Source organism: Herpailurus yagouaroundi, unplaced genomic scaffold, assembly GCF_014898765.1.
Source record: "Herpailurus yagouaroundi ecotype Mexico unplaced genomic scaffold, PumYag 163, whole genome shotgun sequence".
Lineage (NCBI taxonomy): Eukaryota > Metazoa > Chordata > Mammalia > Carnivora > Felidae > Herpailurus > Herpailurus yagouaroundi.
This window is the reverse complement of record NW_024412404.1, coordinates 35671599-35690558: the sequence shown is the minus strand read 5'-3', so window position 1 is coordinate 35690558 and position 18960 is coordinate 35671599. Positions and strand designations below refer to the sequence as shown.

At 41.2% G+C, this 18960-nt stretch overlaps 1 protein-coding gene and 1 long non-coding RNA gene across 2 annotated transcripts in view; one reads left to right on the top strand and one right to left on the bottom strand.

Annotated features, from left to right (window-relative positions):
• LOC121037040 (uncharacterized) overlaps nucleotides 1-17101 on the top strand; it is a 20127-nt gene extending 3026 nt beyond the window's left edge. Inside the window, exons 2-4 of the long non-coding RNA XR_005793586.1 lie at nucleotides 13578-13743; nucleotides 14129-14203; nucleotides 15526-17101. This is a non-coding gene — a long non-coding RNA (uncharacterized LOC121037040). The remainder of the gene's footprint in view (nucleotides 1-13577; nucleotides 13744-14128; nucleotides 14204-15525) is intronic.
• The window catches only part of ENTPD1 (ectonucleoside triphosphate diphosphohydrolase 1), a 91027-nt gene that overhangs the window by 55131 nt on the left and 16936 nt on the right, over nucleotides 1-18960 (bottom strand). The window lies entirely within an intron of this gene.

Sequence of the window (18960 nt, the reverse complement as noted above, 5' to 3'; positions counted from 1 at the left end):
CCCCCCCCCCCCCCCGCAATAATACCAAATGTTGGCAAGGATGTGGAGCAACTAGAACTCTCATGTTGCTACTGGGGATGCAAAATGGCATAGCCACTTTGGAAAGAGTTTGGCAGTCCTTTATGAAGTTAAACATATAATTGCTATATGACCAGGCAACCCCACTCTTAAGTATTTATCCAAGGAGAGTTAATACATAAGCCTACACAAAAACCTGTACCTAAGTATTTGTAACATCACCCAAAACTCAAAATAACCCAAATGCCCACCAACTAGTGAATGTACCCAAATTATGACACAATCATACAGTGTAATTCTACTCAGCAACAAAAAAGGAATAAACTACTGATAAATGCAACAACATGAATGAATCTCAAAAGCATTATGCTAGGTGAAAGAAGCCAGACTCAAAAAGGCTATATACTGTAGGATTTCATTTATACAGTATTCTGGAAAAGGCAAAACTAAGGACAGGAATCAGATCAATGGGTAGAGGTTCAGGAACAGAGGACTGACTACAAAATGCAAAAGGTCATGAGGGAACTTTCTGAGATCATGGAAATACTCCGTATCTTGATTGTGGGGGTAGTTAGATGACTATATACATTTGTTTAAAATTCATAGAACTGTATACCTAACAAGGGTGAGTTTTCAGTAAGGAAATTCAATAGAGAAAGTCTATTTATCAACAAGGAAATAACAAGGAAGTGGGGAAACAGGCATTTCTTACATGTTGGTGAGAGTAAAAATTCATACAACTTTGGTGGGTGGCAATTTTGTAATATGTATGAAAGAGTAAAGTGTACATATCCTGTAACCTAAGAATTCTACTTCTAAAAATTTAACCTGCTAATGATACTTATGAATATATGAAAAGATGAATGTATAAGGATGTTTGGTGCAGCATGATTTGTAATAGCAAGACTAAAAATGACAAAGGTCCATTAATTGGGGTCTGGATATTAAAATTCTAAAACACAGCAGATAATATTATTCAGGCATGAAAAAAAAGACTTTGATCTACGAATGTTGATACAAACTGTCTTCAAAATATTTTATATATGCAAAGCAAAATATGGAGCAATATGTACAGTATGTTCCCATTGGATAAAGGCATAGACATCTCTGGAAGAATATGGATTCGCTAGGACTCAGGACTCAGCATATAGTCATACTCATGGCTTAAGATTTATTACAGTGAAAGGATATGAAGCATCAGCAAAGACAAAAAAAAAAAAAAAACAAGCATGGGACTACGTCTAGGGAAAACAGGTATAAGCTTTCAAGAGTCTTCTCCCAGTGGAGACCACTGGACATACTTAATTCCCCCAGCAATGAGTTAGAACAACATATGTGAAATATTGCCTACCAGGGAGGCTCACCAGAGACCCAGTGCCCAGGGCTATCACTGGGAGCTGATACATAGGCACCTTCCATTCAGCATACACCAATATTCCAGACGGAATTCCTTTCCCAGAAGGAAAGCAGGGGCTCAGCACAAACCACGCTACCTGCACAGTACAAGCACAGCAAGCCATCCCCACCAATCCTCAGAATGGTGACAACTCTTCTGAAACCCAAGCCCCCAGACACGATCAAAGGGATTCAACCCAGCAAGCAGGTCCTCTCAAGGACAGCAGTCCCAGGTCTGCATGTTGATTCCCTTCTGCACCAAGCAATTCTTAAAATATTTTACCACATGACCTTCCTTACTCCTTCCCTCTCTCCTTTTCCTCCCTCCTTCTCCTCCTTCCTCTTCCCCTTCCCTCCTTCCTTCCTTCCTCATTTCCCTGAGTAATTTATTTTTATTTAAAAAAAAAATTTTTTTTAACGTTTATTTATTTTTGGGACAGAGACAGACAGAGCATGAACGGGGGAGGGGCAGAGAGAGAGGGAGACACAGAATCGGAAACAGGCTCCAGGCTCCGAGCCATCAGCCCAGAGCCCGACGCGGGGCTCGAACTCACGGACCGCGAGATCGTGACCTGGCTGAAGTCGGACGCTTAACCGACTGCGCCACCCAGGCGCCCCTCCCTGAGTAATTTAAAATTCTTAATAGAAATTCCTGAAAACCCAGAGGCTTTGAGTTGAAAAAGAAATATTTACAGAGGGTTTCCAGTTTAGAGTAAAGTGGCAAAGATGCTAGGAGCCCAGAAGTTAGGGAATGAGTAAATGGGAAGTTTTGCATTGATGGTTTGATGCTGACTTTACGGATTCTCTGCTCACTGCCACCCTGCTACCCACTGACCAACCTTGATGAGGCCAAGTAGCCATCTCTGGATCCCCACTCATTCATTCTTCTCAGATCATTTAATCTCTTTTGTATTCTTTGAGGCAGAGCTTTGGGTGGATTCAGAGCTTTATTTTGAGGGAAATTTGGTATCTCCTCTTAGGTACCTCTGCTGTTATGTAAATACAAGAGGGAACACCTCTCTGGATAAGATATAGTCAAGTTTCTAAATTCTCTGGTAACCATCACAGATCATCAGTATTAAGCAGCTGGCTCTCTCTTTAACCAGCAACACAGAATATCTGCACTTTAGATACTTATGTGAGAACTCAATCTTAAGTTGAATAAGTATCTAGTTCCTGTCAAGGGTGTAACAGATACAACTGATATTTGGGAAGGACAACCTAAGAGTCCCCCAGATTTTTTAAGTTTATTTTCTGTATTCACTTAGGGAGGTGGAAGGCAGGAGGGGTTACAGAAAGGTCCCTGGATCTTGGAGAAAGGGGTGTCCTTCTAGGGTAAAACTAGTAAGACCAACACATAAACAGATGAGAGCAGGTCCTACCAAAATTGCCCACACTTTTTTTTTTTTATCTTAAGTGTATGTTCAGTCCTGTGACTTAAGTATTTCCTCAAATCTAGAATACAACTAAGAAAGTGGTGTCCTACTCAATTTTGTACCCTGAATGAAGAAAGAATTTGTAAATATGGTGAGGTGGGGTCATCTGTGAGGAGTGAAATGGCAACTAAAAGAATCAGACAGCATGGTGTGTCTCCAGCATGGTCTGGGGGAAAGCTGCCTTCGCCATGGAATCAAGTATGCCACTTCCCTGAAAGTTCTTTCTCCGTAGTGATGAAGGATGACCCCTCTAAGATAATGAGACTAACTTCCCTGACTATGATTTCATGTCCACCAAGCTGTCTTGCCACAACTAACAGGGTAAAAAATGAGCTGATCATTGTTAAACAATAAGTGGGTATTATGCCTTATACACTCATCATTTGCATGTTGAGTTTCATGGGATTGTCATTCTTTTTATTCTGTAAAGCGAAATAGATTGTCTTTCCCTTTAAGATACAGGCTGTCTGTAGAATATGGATGCAACGCAGAGACCACCAAAGGCATGTGTACAGCACATTCTATTGACTTCTTGCTCACACCCATACAGTCTGCTATCTTACTTGCTCAGACTTACAGAGGTAGGAGGAGTGCAGCCAGACAAGGAAACAGACTTGGGGGGCCAAAGCAGACAAGAGTGATTCCATATGCTTTCTCTTCTTTGGAGTTATAATATTGTTCTGAATGGAAGGGAAAGTGTCTCCACCTCAGCATACCACAAAAAAGGAAGCATACATTATGGTCCTTGGAAATGATGGCTAAAATAGTTCAAACTCTTTATAGAAATTCCTGAAAACCCAAGTACTCTGGGGAACACTTGAGTTGAAGAGGAAAATTTTACTCCACCTTTTGGGAAAGTCTTTGTTGCCTAGAACTGACCTCTGGGAATGACACATTGGTAGACCCATCTTTAGGGATGGGATAGTTAAGTTAGATAACAAAGAAACTATTGGGCCCACGCTCTACCTATTCTCTCAGGACTGGGTGGGTAAAGGCCACTTCCTCTCTTCTTAGATTTTTATATGGTTACTGGTATGTTCATTCCACTTCTCTTGCCTCCAGCTCTCTCCCTCCAGCATCTCCAGTGACCTGACCCGTCATGCCCCAGCAGTTCTTAAGATGTGACTTCCTCTAACTTGTTGTTTTTTTTTTTTTCTCCGTATACTCTGGGCATTCCTAAATTCCACCTCCTCACAACCTACTCCCTCCTTGATCCACCACACCTGGCTTCTGTCCCACCATCCCACTAAAGCCACTCATAGAAACAGCCAATGGATGCTTTTCAGTATTTACATTTCCTGTAGACTTTGACACTGTTAATTTCTTACTACATAAAGTCTCTCCTTTCTTGGCTTCCATGACACCAGGCTCTCTTGTAATAGTCCTCCTATTTCTCTGACCCCTGGTTTACTGGCTCTTCTTTCTCACCATACCCTTTGAATAGGGATGTTACATAGTGTTCTGAGAACCTTGGCTCATTTCATTTTATATACATACACTCAACTCAAGGGTGATGACTCTCTAATCTGTATGGAGATGACTCCCTAATCTGTATGGAGATGACTCTCTCATCTATTATCTCCAGTCCAGAACTTGCTCTTGAGCTCCAAATCTGTAATTCTAGTCACCTACTGGACATATTTGCTTTAATGTTCTACAGCCAAAATCACTACGTTTAAAACTTAACTGTCTTCCCCACACTAATTTTTCTCTATAATCTGCTCAGTGAAGGTCCCCACCATACCACCAGTGTCCCTAAACTCCTTCTTCTCCCTCTGATCAAGCTCCAAGTTTTATTGATTCTACCCACTAAATATCTCTCAAATCCTTTCATTTATCTCTTCTTGCCTGGACTTCTACAACAGCTTCTATAGAGGCCCTCTCATACTCAGGCTCTTCCCCTTCCAGTCCATTTTCTACTTTAGAGCCAGCACGAACATCCTAAAAATGCAAACCTGATTCTACAATCCCACCAGTGTGAACTTCTGATTCTCTGAGCAATGTCTCAAAATAAAAGCAAAACTCTTTAACAACAGTTTGGAGGCCATGTCCCCAGGTATACTTCAAGGTGTTAGTTTCTACACTGGCCCTTTTTCATACCCTTATGCCTTACACAATGTTTCTGCTTCTTTCTTCTGTCTAAAACACTATTCTTTCCTCTCACTTCTTTATCTAACTATCTTCTGGGGAAATGGAGGCTGAGAGAGAATGAGCAGTTTATGTGTCACTGCTTCCAGAAAGTCTTCCTGAAAGCCTCTTGCCCTTCCTCTGCATCTGTCTCATGGCACCTGTGCACAGTGCTACAATGGCCTTTAACTTGTGTCAGTTTCCTCCATGAGAATAAGTGCCCTGAGAACACAGAGTATCTTTTAGAATCTTTAGAAACCAGCAAAGGGTGTGGCCTATGTCAATACTCCATATATCAGTTCAGTTGAATAAATGAATGGATAAGATTGATTTGAATTTTTAGTATACAACATTTTCCATCAAGAAAAAGGGTGGGGGATTCAAATATTTCAAATGTTTTACTTCTCAACTCCATGGTTCTGACTATTTTTAGTGAGCTGCCAGGAAACCTCAACTTCAGTCTGCATGTACTGTAGGAAGCAAGAGGACAAATGTTTGGGTAGTAAATCCCAAATCTGGATCCCAGCGCTTAGTCATAAACTCCATGGAATACTTTCTCACTAAATTACAAAGAATAATAGCCCTAAATGATAGGTTTATAATAGAAGGAACTCCACATTTGGCTGGTTCTTTCTAAGCAAGTACGGTTAACTCTACATTGTCTCTGGCAATGAGTCATTCTGATTAAAGAGAGTATGATTAAGTAGTAATGCATCTCCTTTTTTATGACTATGTAATAATCTCATAGGATAAACTCTCAATTCTGCATCTTACTAGTTGTGTGACTTGGGCTTTCTAAACTTTCTAACTTTCTAAATCTTCATTTTCTAGACTAAAATTTTTAAAACATCCATCACTTACTTTGGGAAGTAGATGTGAAGATGTAGTGAGCTCTGTATGAAAAGAGTGATTAGAGTGATCCCAACGGACCCCATGGCCTCAGTTACTACTGTCAATGTGTGGGAAATAGTTTAACTTAAGTTTAGTCCAGACATACGTATTCTTGACTTTTTGGCTCCCTCTTTGCCCTTTCAGCTTGGATGACTCACAGACACCTCAAACCCATTCTACTCAAACAGAATGCATGTTTCTCCCCTCCCCCCAAACCTGTTCTTCCTCTGACTTCCCATAGTTCAACATTTATAGTTCAGTGAACATCTCTACTGAGATCTCACCCAGTTGTGATACCAAGAACAGCATCATCCTCCATTTCTTCTTCACCCTCACCCTTCACACCCAAACAACCCATTTATTCAGGAAATTTGTCTGAGACTTTGTGTCTAGTCCTGGGTCCTGCCTCCCAAAGATTCTGATGCCTCCCCATCCCCCTCCATCACACTGCCACCTCCTTAGTCCAACCACCACCACCTCCCACAGCAGGCTCCTAACTCATCTCCCTGCATCCACTCTTGCCTCTCGACAATTTACTTTCTATACTGAAGCCAGAGTGATCTTTTCAAGGTGCCTATATGATCACATCACCCACTAGTTACTTAAAACACTTCAGAGCTTCCCATTACTTTAGAATAAAAACAGAAACCTTCATGCAAGCCATAGGTTCTGTGTGCTCTACCCTTTCTGGGTTTCTAGACTCTCTTATCACCACTCTTCCCCTCACTCTGCCTCCCCTCAGCCTCACTTCACCACTCTCCCCCTGCTACAAGGTCCTGGCACAATTTTTTTACTCTGCCTGGAACATTGTCCTCCCACTTCCTTTGTTTAGCTATTTTCTACTCAGCCTTCAGATCCCAACTGAAAGTGACTCCCTCAAGGACGCCTCAGGGAACCCTTTTATGAACTCACTCTAGCAGGCACTCTGCATGACACTCGAAACTTTTCTATCACTTAAAGCTATCGTAATTAATTATCTACATACGTAAGTATTCCACCACACCAGCCTCAATGCTGGCTGCATATTAAATTCACTGGAGAAAATACCAACTCTTGCGTTCCACCCCAGACAAATTAAATCAGGATTACTGCAGATGGGGCCTACACACTGCAATCTTTTAATGGCTCCCTGGTACATCTAATGTGTAGCCGAGGTTGGGAACGACTGGTTCAGAGGGCAAGGACCATGTCTGCTTGTCCACAACTTCATCCCTAGTGCCAAGCACACAGCAGTGTGTGCACACAGTATAGGCACTCAATAAATGGCAATTGTAGTTATGATTGTTATTGTTGTGGCTGATATGGTTATGATTAAGATCGTAACTTTTTCACATTTTTGGTATCTGTGATTCTTTACCACGTAACTCCAAGAAAATAAAACTGTAGCAGCTAAATTATCTTTTAGCTGATATTATTAAATCAGCTGAATTATTAAAATTCAGCATGTTTCTTCCATTTTCCTGTCAACATAGACCTTCAATTGAGGACTGACCAGAACCTACTATATAATGGTCTCACAAGAAATCACATCTCCAAGGTGAAACAAAATACAGCATATTTAAAAATCCAATTCATATCCTACAATTCCTTTTTATGTAGGTATGTATTCATAATTATAGTCATTTGAATAATGACTTTCGAATTTTGTAATGACATGAATTAATTGGATTGTCCACTGTTTTATCACTCTGATTCTATTTGATTTTACTCTTCCCTGTTTGTAGTTTTTCTCTCCTGTCACATGACCTATTTTACTAAGCAAAATACTAACCCCACCCCCACCCAGGCTCGGTGGTTAGAACTGAAGTTCCTTTGGCTTGCAGTTTGCCTACGTCAAAGGGCAGGCTCTGGGCAAGTCCTTTAGAGAACATTCTAAAGACACAGTTTCTGTAATCCAGTTCTCAACCATAAACCCACTCAAAATCACCTACGTGTGTTGTTAAAACAAAACTGCTGGACCCTATGCTCAGAGTTACTGATTTACTATGTCTTGGGTGAAGCCAGAGAATTTGCATTTCTAATAAGTTGCCAGGTAACGCTGCTGTGGCTACTCCAGGAATCATACTTTGAAAACTACTGCTTTAATTCATAATGCACTCTAACTACACCCTAGTCAATGGTGGATATTTAAAAAAATAGTTGCAGAGCACTTGTGAGGCGTACTAGGGGTACAGTCAGTGAAGACCATCCAATTTATTCTTTATATTTAAAGCACAACTCTGGGCATTTCTCCTATGATTTCAGAGGGATTTCCTCTGTGCTATTTTTGTAAATGACTCAACATCTCCCACCCATATTTCTCTTTTGATGAGAAAGAGATCATGAAAGCAGCATGCCTCTAGCCTGTTCTTAATAGGGAATCCCTCAGCTACCTCTAGCCTACTTTTTATTTAAAAAAAAAAAATTTTTTTTAATGTTTATTTATTTTTGAGACAGAGAGAGACAGAGCATGAATGGGGGAGGGTCAGAGAGAGGAAGACACAGAATCTGAAACAGGCTCCAGGCTCTGAGCTGTTAGCACAGAGCCCAACACGGGGCTCAAACTCACGGACCGCGAGATCATGACCTGAGCCGAAGTCGGCCGCTTAACCGACTGAGCCACCCAGGCGCCCCTCTAGCCTACTTTTTTTTTTTTTTAATTTTTTTTTAACGTTTATTTATTTTTGAGACAGAGAGAGACAGAGCATGAACGGGGGAGGGGCAGAGAAAGAGACACAGAATCGGAAGCAGGCTCCAGGCTCTGAGCCATCAGCCCAGAGCCCGACGCGGGGCTCGAACTCATGGACCGTGAGATCGTGACCTGAGCTGAAGTCGGACGCTTAACCGACTGAGCCACCCAGGCGCCCCATCTAGCCTACTTTTTAAAGGCAGCCCTTGTTCACTATCCCTGATGCCAGCCAGATTTGGGAAGTCACCTTCGAGATTGTTTAACATCATGGTGAGAGGGGGACTGAAATAACAGTGAGGGAACTTCTAGGAAGCTCTTCAGAGAAACAAGGTTCAAAATCACTCTAAGAGGTTTCAGCAGGGATTTGGGAGAGAGGTAGGGTAAGGGATTCACAGGCAGCCCAAAGGAAGTGAGCCCAACACTAGCACCCCAGCAAGATGCCCGGCAAGCAAGACCCCGTGACGGGAACCAACAGCTAGAGGGAGCATGAATTGTAACCTCCGCTGATGCTCGCTATGCCAGTATGACCCACTCAGATGTATACACAACACAGCTTCACTCTGCGAGGGGGAGGGACTAAGAAAAGGTCTCTTGTGCTGTCCTCATTTAGGGGCCAGGGGGCAATTTTAGGATGATCAACCATCCCAGTTTTCCTGGGACCATCCTGAATTTAGCTTCTTCTTCAGACCCCCATGTTCTTTAGTCATGTTCTCATCCCCTCTACCATTCTCACTCAGCCTCATTCTTACCTTCTTACCAAAGACAGGGGCACCCCCTCTTCTAAGATGCACTCTCTCCTTGTAGCCTCTGGCACTTTCAGTCTCGCTTAATCAATTCTCTTTTCTTCCCTGAGCTCAGTTTTGTGTCTGACTTCACTGTCATCTTTAGGCTTTCCACCATTTTGACTTTTTAATACTCCATGAATGTGGTACATATTTTTCAGATCAAAAAAAAATCTCAAAGTGGAAAGAAGCTTAGAGTTCATGCACTCCAAGGTTCCCAGCCCCAAATGCATAGGAGAATCTCCTAGAACTTTTTCCAGTCCCATCCAGAGAAACTGCATCAGAGTCTCTGGGCTTAGGGCTCAGGCACTAGTCATTTTTAAAACCCCTCAGGTAATTCTAATGTGCAGCCAAAGTTTCAAATTGCTTCTAAGCAGAAAATCTACTTCTACGGAATTCTTGAAAGCTGGGTATTTAACCTCTGCAGTATCCTTCTCCACTGACAGAAATACATGTCCATGTAGTGCATGCTTTTGGCAGACATGGCTAATCTCTAGGAAGCTCTTTATCACGATGCAAGTTTTGTTTCATTCCAACTCCCACCCACTGATTTCAGCTTTAAGCTATGATGCAACACAGTATGTTTACTTCTCTTCATTAACAATTTTAATCCACAAAGATACTCAGTTTCCCATTCTTGAGGACAAATAACCCCAGTTCCATTAACCACATTTACAGATCTCATGTCTCACCTTGCCAGATCTCATGTCACCCTAATTACCCACTACTAGATGCCCTCTGGTTTGTTAATGTCTCTCTCAAAACACACTGCTCTGGGGGCACCTGGGTGGCTCAGTCGGTTCAACTTTGGCCCAGGTCATGATCTCATGGTTCATGGGTTCGAGCCCCGTGTTGGGCTCTGTGCTGAGAGCTCAGAGCCTGGAGCTTGCTTTGGACTCTGTCTCTCCCTTTCTCTCTGCCCCTCCCCTGCTTGTGCTGTCTTTCTCTCTCTCAAAAATAAATAAACATTAAAAATAATTAAGACAAAACACTGCTCTGAACTGAGGATAGTACTACAGAGAGAGTGAAGTTATTATATCCTTGATTTGGAAACTTAACTTTAATTGCTGCCACCTAGTATGACTAGTTGCTTTAGATACTCATATTGAAAACTGTGGTCCAGTAAAACCTACAGATCTTTTTCACACAAACTATCTCCATGTCAGGATTCTCTCTTGGGGTGTGTATATCATTTAAATGTCAGCCTTATGGCTCCAGCCCATCTTTCTGGTTTGATGACACTTGATTCTTTTATGTAATATATTGCACTCTCACTAAAAGCTGTGTATTACTGGCAAATTTGCTAAATGTGCTTCCTATGGTTTCATCCAAATCATTGATAAAATGTGCCAAATAATACTAGGACAAGTGCAGAACCTTGTGGTATGTTCCCCTATAACCTTTCCTCAAGTTGGATTTCAAACCGTTTGTCAACATGATTTAGCCATGATTCACACTAATACCAATCCTCTGAGTTCATTCTTATCCAATCCATGTTTCTCCAACTCATCTTTAAGCATATCATGAAAGACTTTGTCATACGTCTTTCTCATACTGTTGTATATTATACGTTTTTCTCATACTGAAGTACTTACAAGTAAAATGATATTATATCTGGGATTTGCTTTAAAGTATTCCAATACCAACAATAAAAAGACCTGGTGGAGGGGAGAGCAACAGGGAAAACAAAAAATCTCAGAATATTGATAGCTGTTGAAGATGGGTAATGGGTATATGGAGGTATATTATTCTTTTTGGTTTTGTTTTAAATGTTCTATAAAAAATTTTATGAACCTCTTGCTGAAATAAAATACACTATTTCTATGAATTTGAGAGACTTCCAAATTCATTAACTCTAACATCCTCCTACGCATCTTCCTAATTGGGGCAATTTGATATAACTTGATTTAAATTTTTTTTTTCAACGTTTATTTATTTTTGGGACAGAGAGAGACAGAGCATGAACGGGCGAGGGGCAGAGAGAGAGGGAGACACAGAATCGGAAACAGGCTCCAGGCTCTGAGCCATTAGCCCAGAGCCCGACGCGGGGCTCGAACTCACGGACCGCGAGATCGTGACCTGGCTGAAGTCGGACGCTTAACCGACTGCGCCACCCAGGCGCCCCATAACTTGATTTAATAAATCCATGCCAGTTTCAAGTGATTGGGGCTTTCTTTTTTAGTTGCTAACAAATCTTCCATATTTATTTTAAGACTTTGCCAAGAATCAACCTCATGTGGAGTTTCCTGAACCTATCCTCCCCATATTTTATGATTTAGGTTACTAAATCTGAGAACTTAAAGACCATCATGTCTATAAAGTTCTTTAAATTCATTTAGAAAAATCATGGACTCTCTTAATAACTTCTCATCTGTTTCAATGACTTCTTAATGAGGTATGTTTCACTTTGAATTGATTGAACTGCATCTTTCTAGACTCAAGCAAAATAGAAGTTCAGAGGTTCCAATTCTTTTGCATAATCATTACCATTGTGAATCCCTCTTCCTGTTCATGTCTTGCACTGAACCGTAATCAAAATAACTTTTATTTTTGTTATCTTTAGCATTTTTTCCTGCACGCCTCATCTCCAAGTGATACTTAGCCCAAGGGATGCTACTTTTAAAAGAATTCTCCTAGCTTCTAAACGTTCTTCTCGACTACTTGCCATCTTTTTTCTCTATTGTACAAATCCTTGGGTGGGGGGGAGGACTTTATTTTATAAAAGCCATGGTGATCATAGAAATTTTGAGAAAATGGAGAAATATATAAAATAAAATTAAACTCACCCCTAATTTCTAAACTCCTTATTAAGGTCCCTCTGGTCAAATAAGTATTTTAAATGCCTTTCACTTCCCTTACCCATTAAGATTACTTCTGATCACATAATCTGATTGCTCATTTAGTTGGTTATATCACTTTTAGACTCCTATCCTTTTGAGCCATATTCTTTAGCAAATCTGACCATGAGATCTCACCTATCATTTTTCTGATTTTTTTTTTAATCCTTCTTCCTAAAAATTGAGGCCAACTGCTGGTTGCCTTGTTTTCCTCCTTCAAGATTATTAATGCCTAAACCAACTATTCATTTCTCCTACTTCTTAGCCGTATCTTTCTTTTGAATCAGAATTAAATCAAGAAGATGGAAGAAGGGCACTAAAATCCTCCTCTAACTTGCAAAAAGTATCTATGAGGAATATTAAGAATTTTTCATATATTTTTGGAAAATTAGATTTCCAATCAATATCTAGGTAAAGTTACAGTGTTTCAAACTTTCATAATTGAAAGGGGTTGGGTGGGGGGTAATGAAGGAAAGTGTTGCCAACATCTACTGTGATCTTCATGCCAAGCACTGTACTAGGCACACCACATAAAATTTTTTTTTCTCATTTAATACTCTTAAAGGAACTATAAGTTAACTACTGTTTTAGTTCCTGTTTTACAGATAAGGAAAACGCAAATGAGACAGATTAAGCAACTTCCCCAAGACCAAGCTGGCATAGTATCTTTGAAATACTAATTATTAGAATATCTGGTTTGCAAAGACTTCCTTTAGTTGGAAAACTCCATTCACAGTTTATTTTGCTTCTGTCTTTGCTTTTTAATGGAAATACTTCATCCAAAGCTTCCACCTGACTAGGGTGGTTTTATCTTATACAACAATGTCGGTTTTCACTCTCCCTCCTTTGTTCTCATCCAAAGCCCTGCAACAAGCTTCCAATCTCATGCTTTTGTATTTTCATACAAACAATATCTTAACATTCCCTCCCTATTCTAAAACATTTATGACTTTAAATAAGAAATAGAACTCACTGCCTCCAATCAGTTAGGAGACCCACCCTTCTAAGCCCTGTGACATGTGGAGCTTCATGTTTAGGTAGAGTAAAAGTATATTTATTTCAATAGGTTAAACTTTGATTCGAAAAAAAAAATGAAGATGGTCAAAAGAAAGCTTGAAATTCTAGACTCATCAAATTTCCTTAAAAGTTGTATCAATGAAATGGGGCGCCTGGGTGGCGCAGTCGGTTAAGCGTCCAACTTCAGCCAGGTCACGATCTCGCGGTCCGGGAGTTCGAGCCCCGCGTCAGGCTCTGGGCTGATGGCTCAGAGCCTGGAGCCTGTTTCCAATTCTGTGTCTCCCTCTCTCTCTGCCCCTCCCCCGTTCATGCTCTGTCTCTCTCTGTCCCCAAAATAAATAAACGTTGGAAAAAAAAAAAGTTGTATCAATGAATCATAGATGTATTCTCCTTTTTTCTCTCTCAGCCCTTTTCCTGGAAATTAATGCAGCTTATTATGCTTCACATTGGAAGAGGCAAAGAGCCATAGCCTCACACCTTTCCATGAATTATTCTAAAGTTGGCAGCAGACTACCTAAATGAAAAAGCAACAGCAAAACAACACCCAGAGGTTACAGGAGCTGGGATCTTGAGTAAATCACATTCTCAGTCTTTGTTTCTTCAACTGTAAAAGGAGGATTAACAGTACTATCTATTTGATGGAGTTGCTAAAAGAATTAAACTGAATAATCTTTAAGAAACTCGCATATGAACTGTAAATTCAATGATTATGATTATTATGATAATGATGATTATAGCTTGCAAGGCCATAACTTCATTTTGAATCAATGTATAAAATCAAATATGCAAATACGCGATACCCAAGTAACCAGAGGCTTTTTACATCTGTAAATGGTGTTGAAAAGTGTTTTAATTTCCCAAATTTCCAGGATTCTTCTTTTTCTCACGATAGAAAAGTCTAGGGTGGGTACAAAGATTCCTGTCACTTCACCATTTGCTGATACTTTTTCTCACTAGACTTGGTGGTTTGGGAACCAGGTTTTGCTGCTGACAGTACACTGGAAGCCAGAATCTAGGACTGAGCCTGGCTTGGTGAGTATCAGTCCTGGGTCACCCTATTCTTCGGAAAGCAACATCAGCTTCAAGTTCTAGAATTAGGGTTCGCCTTCTCAGGCAAAGAAAGGGGATGCTGTAGGGAGGTTAGGGAAACCCACACCTTCTCCCTCCCCTGCTGATTCTGCCCTTCCTCCAGGCTTGTCTTGCAGGCTCCTTTCAGGGCAATATGGAAGTCCTTGGGCTCAAAGTACACTCTCTACTCCACTGCTTCTCATTCTCATTTCCAATTCAGGGAAGTAAAGAAATGCTCTGGGGCCTTAAAGTGGAAGGGAGTTGTGTGGTTCTTCACACCTTAACGTGAAATGTTGAGATGGACTGTGTTCCCCAAACCTGGCTGTGGAAAAGCTGAATAGAAAGAACATGGGTTTGGAGGCAGTATAGGAGGAGGGCAAGGGACAAACTATCCCTTGGGATGGGTTGGAGGAAAGGGACTTTGGCAGCACCCAGGCACTGGGCAGCAGGGTGGGAGGACATAAGGCTCAGGATATAGAAGAGAGGTCCAGAAATGAAGCTCTTAGATACCACATCCACTTCACCAGCACCCAGTTTTACCAAGTACCCACCCTGTCTCCTTCCTGCCTCCTTGGATGGAAAGAGCAGCACTGGAAAACTCTCAGTTTCATCCTCACAGTTACCATTTGTTATGTGCTTGCTGGGTACCAGGCACTATGCTAAACACTACGTGCACCATCCATGAAATCTTCACAACACTATAGATATCATTAGGCCAATTTGCACTTGAGGAAACTGGGGGTCAGATGTTTAGTAATGTGCTCATTGTCACACAGTAAGTGCAGAGCTGGAATGTAAGCACAAGCCTGTGTGATGGTGGGAACACTATGCTCTTCATTATTAGGAGGAACTGACACTCATTTAACTCTTCCCTTTTCTATCTCCTCCTACCCGTCCCCCCACCTACCACCTACCCACTTCCTTCAGTCAAGTATGGCCAGTTAACATGGCCATCTTCTAAGAAGGTCACCACAGGTGGTTTCTGCCTCATAAATGTCTAGGTTGGGTTTTGTGGCTGCTTTTCATGTCCTGTGACCTTATGATCTTGGCCACAATAGACTACACCAACAACCACTGCTTGAGCCACGGTTGGGCTTGCATTACCTCATTTAGCCCTCTGAACAAACCAATACAAAATTAATCATATTGTACTGGTTGAGAACACTGACTCAGAAAAGTTAAGTTACCTACCTGTGGTGATGATATAGCTAGTAAGAGGCAGAACTAGGATTGGAGGTTTGGTTCATCCAAATGCTTGAACATTCGGCTCTACCTCTTTTTCTTAGGAGATCAATGGAGTTGGCCTGGAACAAGAAACCCTCTCGAATACAATTTGTGACAATAGAAGGGAGTTTTCCAGCCAGTGCAGCCTGTGCATCAGGAGACACAGAGACAGAATCAAAGAAGAGCTGAGTTTTGGCAATGGAAGAGAAATCAGGGAGGATGACTTCCACAGTGGCTGCCCAGTCATGTGGGCTGGCACTATGCCCTCATCAAAGCAGTTCCTGCCAGCTTATATGCAGCAATAGAGTCTGTTACCTGTGTTTTCTGACTTCTCCAAATGGGCCTGTCAGCCCCTATCACCCCAGATAACCTAACCCAGTCCTTGTCACCTATGCCTCACACATATCCCTCCCTTAGGCTTAAACTCCCAGTAACACACCCCATCACTATCTTGTCCTGTGGGAATGGAGTGGCATGAGTCTTGGAGCCCTGTAGACCCTGATGCTTGAATCCTAACCCCACTCTGACATCCAGCTTTACTTCTTTCCCCAAGTAACTCTTTCCTTCCATTGTCTGCCAGCTCCAAGAGAAAGAGTATTAGGCCTAGGGGTGCTTTCCAACAGGCCCTGAGTGTTTGGGGTGTACATCAAATGTTTTCTGGGGGAACAGCAAGTCAAATGCCGTATGCAACTCAGAAGGCCATACAAGTACAGAACCTCCATATCCTGGGTCCACCAAGGCCTTGGAGTGACTGGGGAATGAAACTAGAATCCTCTTCCAGGCCTTCAAACCCCACACTTAGTCCCACTGTCTGCACGAGACATCAGAGCTTACAGAAGTCCCCTTGTCTCTGAGGTTGGCCAGAGGAACAAGCTGCTAGTGAGTATCAGTGCTAGAAATGCTGGCAACAAGCAGCATAGGACACTTTTTTTTTTTTGAGTTTTATTTTTTTATTTTTTTAATATGAAATTTATTATCAAATTGGTTTCCATACATCACCCAGTGCTCCTCCCAATACATAGGACACTTTTAACGCTCCTATAAAGCATGTGTATTCTGAGGAACTTACACTCCTGAGCAGCTGGGGCTACATCTGTAAATGTCACACATAATGAGCTGTTCCAAGAAAGATCCAGGAATACAAAAAGCTTGATTTCCTGGCTCCAGTGCCTCCCCTTGGAAACCTTCTCCTCTGAGGACAATTTGGCAAAAGGTCAAATTGGTACCTTGACCTTTACACACACACACACACACACACGCACGCACGCACGCACGCGCGCATACGCACAGAGAGAGAGAGAGAGAGAGAGAGAGAACAAGAAAATCACTTGGTTATATTAAGCATCCCATCACATTCCTCTCTCAGGAAGGCAGGATATAGTAATCAGAAACAGACAAAAAGAAAAAATAATTGACAAGGCACCTGTTTTTTTTACATAGATCTACTTCTTTCTAACTCTCTTGCAGGTTCTCTTGCTGTTCTATTACTTGGTAACCAATTGCCCCAGCTCCAAATCTGTTCCTCCTTTCCATAATCATAATATCTAGAAGTTGAGTTCCCAAGGCAACCACAAATATTTGTTATTCTTTCTGCCATGTGATTTTCCCTAAAAATAAACTCAGATATTTTTCCTACCATCAAAATGCCATGAAGAATGTTAATGGATATTGCTTTTTTATGCATACCTGTGAAATAAAGAAGGTGTAATGCTGCTTAGGCAAAATTTCCAGAAATACTGTGAAAGTCCTAAAGTGGAAGATAATATAAAAGCTGGGGTGTTAGATTGTTCTATCTTTAAAATGGAACAAGGCATGGGGGAAAGGATTAGAGCAAGCTGTTATACATATGTTCATGCACCCAAACAAGAAGAATTTTTTTCCTTTTTAGAAAGGAAATAGCTGAGTGCCTATTTGCTCTAAGGTCTCATACAGATTTCCTTCGAAATGTCCCCTTGATGTGCCAGCCAAGGACTCCCAGAGATGTCTATTTGAAGCCAACAGAACTGAAACCAATTAACAAACAAATTTGTTTTCTGTTCACATGTGTCTCTGGGGTGGGTGACCTTTCAGAAATCATGGATAAAGTCTCCATTTAAGGCTCCAACACAGTAATGACCCCACTACACAAATCATTGTGGCTTAAGGGGCTTCCAAATTAAAGGAGGTCTTGCAAATGGTAATGTCACAATGGCAATAGTGATAGAAAACTTTACATTTCAATTATCTCAACAACAGTTTGCAAACGCATTTATGTTCCCTCTCTTTTTGATCCTCAGAGAAACTCCCTAGGACACACACACACACACACACACACACACACACACACACAGAGAGATTTCCATTTTACAAGTATGCAAAGGCTGAGGCTGAAGAGCAAGGACACTCGCCCCACCTATATGCTACTGGGTGTACAACTCAACCAAGTCTTCTACTTCCAGTCCCATGTCTTTTTATCCTGAATATTCTTTATGCCTCCACCTCATCATACCTACTATCATCCAAGAATCCTGAAACCAGTAGAATTTGTGATACAGAGGACCAGGAGTTAAACAGGCAGACTTAAGAGTTCTTAGAGAAGCAATTCATAAATAGATAAAATAATGGAAAGACTGTGGGGGGTGGGGCGGGAAGAAAAAACAAAGCTGAGATGAACTAATGCAGGATGCAGTCACTAACACAACAGGGAAAATTCTCTCTCCCTCCTTCATATCCTCTCTGCTCATGACTGTCCTAAGACCTCGGACTTCCCCCAAATGGCCCTATAATAACCCTTTCCTCCAATATTGGAAAGTCTCTTTTTTTTTTTTTTTTTTTTGGAAAGTCTCTTAAAATATTTGGCTAACCTTGATTGACCAAACGCAGGTTTCCAATTTTTCTTAGAACTACCATATTAGTACCAGTCATATTCATGTCACTATTTCTTTTGACACATGTTCTTTATACAACATGGTCTCTGAATCCTTTCCCATTCTGGACATACCCACCCACCCAGTTTGTCAACATCTCACTTCCAATGTGATGCAGAAAGGTAATATACCGCCCATAGTGATTTCCAGTTCTTTACTCAATGAATCAATTAAAAGTAAACAAATTTGCACTGAATCATGAGGGAACTTTTTGAGTGGTGGAAATACTCTATATATAGCTTGATGGGTCAAAAAGTGTTGTTGTAGGGATAAATGAGATAGTGAAAGTCAAGCACTTAGCATAGGTCTTGGCACAATGTAAGTCCTTTTATGAACCACTCCCTGCAAATCAATGCCTTCATTGCACTCTCTCTGAAGTATTATCTTCAGTTCAGAGCAATGTATTTTTTTAAGTTTATTTATTTATTTTGAGAGAGACAGAAACAGCATGAGCAGGGGAAGAGCAGAGAGAGAGAGGGAGAGAGAATCCCAAGCAGGTCCACATTGTCGGTGCAGAGTCCGATGCAGAGCTCAAACTCACGAACCACGAAATGATGACCTTAGCTGAAATCAAAAGTCAGACACTTAACC